We start from the raw sequence: 1,777 nt of genomic DNA, 5'->3' as shown, positions 1-1,777 counted from the left end.
TTCGAAAATCAATTAAAGTTTTTCAAAATGTTTTCAAAATCTTTCACTTAATTTTCGAAAATTTCTTCCTCTCTTTTCACATCCTTCTATTTATGGAGTACCACTCTTTCTCAATGCACAATTCGAACTCTATCTGATTAAGTTCGAATTCTTCTCCTTCTTCCTTCTATTTTTCTTCTTCTCTGACACCTCAAGGAATCTCTATACTGTGACATAGAGGATTCCACATTTTCTTGTTCTCTTCTCTTTCATATGAGCAGGAACAAAGACAAAGGCATTCTTGTTGAAGCTGACCCTGAACCTGAAAGGACCTTGAAGCGAAAGCTAAGAGAAGCTAAGGCACAACTCTCTGTAGAGGACCTAACAGAAATCTTTAAAGAAGAAGAACCCATGGCAGCCGAAAATAACAACAATGCCAACAATGCAAGGAAGGTGCTGGGTGACTTTACTGCACCTACTCCCGACTTCTATGGGAGAAGCATCTCTATCCCTGCCATTGGAGCAAACAACTTTGAGCTTAAGCCTCAATTAGTTTCTCTAATGCAACAGAATTGCAAGTTCCATGGACTTCCATTGGATGATCCTCATCAGTTCTTAGCTGAATTCTTGCAAATCTGTAACACTGTCAAGACTAATGGGGTTGACCCTGAGGTCTACAGACTTATGCTATTTCCTTTTGCTGTGAGAGACAGAGCTAGGACATGGTTGGACTCACAACCTAAAGAAAGCCTGGACTCATGGGAAAAGCTAGTCAATGCCTTCTTGGCAAAGTTCTTTCCACCTCAAAAATTGAGTAAGCTTAGAGTGGAAGTCCAAACCTTCAGACAGAAGGAAGGAGAATCCCTCTATGAAGCTTGGGAAAGATACAAACAATTGATCAGAAAATGTCCTTCTGACATGCTTTCTGAATGGAGCATCATAGGTATTTTCTATGATGGTCTGTCTGAACTATCCAAGATGTCTTTGGATAGCTCTGCTGGAGGATCTCTTCATCTGAAGAAGACGCCTGCAGAAGCTCAAGAGCTAATTGAAATGGTTACAAATAACCAATTCATGTACACTTCTGAAAGGAATCCTGTGAACAATGGGACAAATCAGAAGAAAGGAGTTCTTGAGATTGATACTCTGAATGCCATATTGGCTCAGAACAAGATATTGACTCAACAAGTCAATTTGATTTCTCAAAGTCTGTCTGGAATGCAAAATGCGCCAAGCAGTACTAAGGATGCTTCATCTGAAGAAGAAGCTTATGATCCTGAGAACCCTTCAATGGAAGAGGTGAATTACCTGGGAGAACCCTATGGAAACACCTATAATTCTTCATGGAGAAATCACCCAAATTTCTCATGGAAAGATCAAGAGAGACCTCAACAAGGTTTCAACAACAATAATGGTGGAAGAAACAGGTTTAGCAATGGCAAGCCTTTTCCATCATCTTCTCAGCAACAGACAGAGAATTCTAAGCAGAACCACTCTGACTTAGCAACCATGGTCTCTGATCTAATCAAAACCACTCAAAGTTTCATGAATGAAACAAGATCCTCCATTAGAAACTTGGAGGCACAAGTGGGACAGCTGAGCAAGAAAATTACTGAACTCCCTCCTAGTACTCTTCCAAGCAACACAGAAGAAAATCCAAAAGGAGAGTGCAAGGCCATCAACATGGCCGAATTTGGAGAGGAGGGAGAGGAAGTGAACGCCACTGAGAAAGACCTCAATGGGCGTGCACTGACCTCCAATGAGTTCCCTAATGAGGAACCATGGAAATCTGAGGCTC

At 41.1% G+C, this 1,777-nt stretch overlaps 1 non-coding gene across 1 annotated transcript; it reads right to left on the bottom strand.

Moving 5' to 3' along the window:
• Positions 1 to 795: 795 nt before the first annotated feature.
• On the bottom strand, positions 796 to 903 carry LOC130977740 (small nucleolar RNA R71). Its single transcript, XR_009085419.1, has one exon. It is a non-coding gene; the product is annotated as a small nucleolar RNA R71 (small nucleolar RNA).
• Between the last annotated feature and the right edge of the window lie 874 nt (positions 904 to 1,777).

The sequence above is a fragment of the Arachis stenosperma genome, chromosome 4 (genome assembly GCF_014773155.1).
Source record: "Arachis stenosperma cultivar V10309 chromosome 4, arast.V10309.gnm1.PFL2, whole genome shotgun sequence".
Classification (NCBI taxonomy): domain Eukaryota; kingdom Viridiplantae; phylum Streptophyta; class Magnoliopsida; order Fabales; family Fabaceae; genus Arachis; species Arachis stenosperma.
Note: the sequence above shows the minus strand (reverse complement) of the source record. Positions and strands in the feature narration are given on the sequence as shown.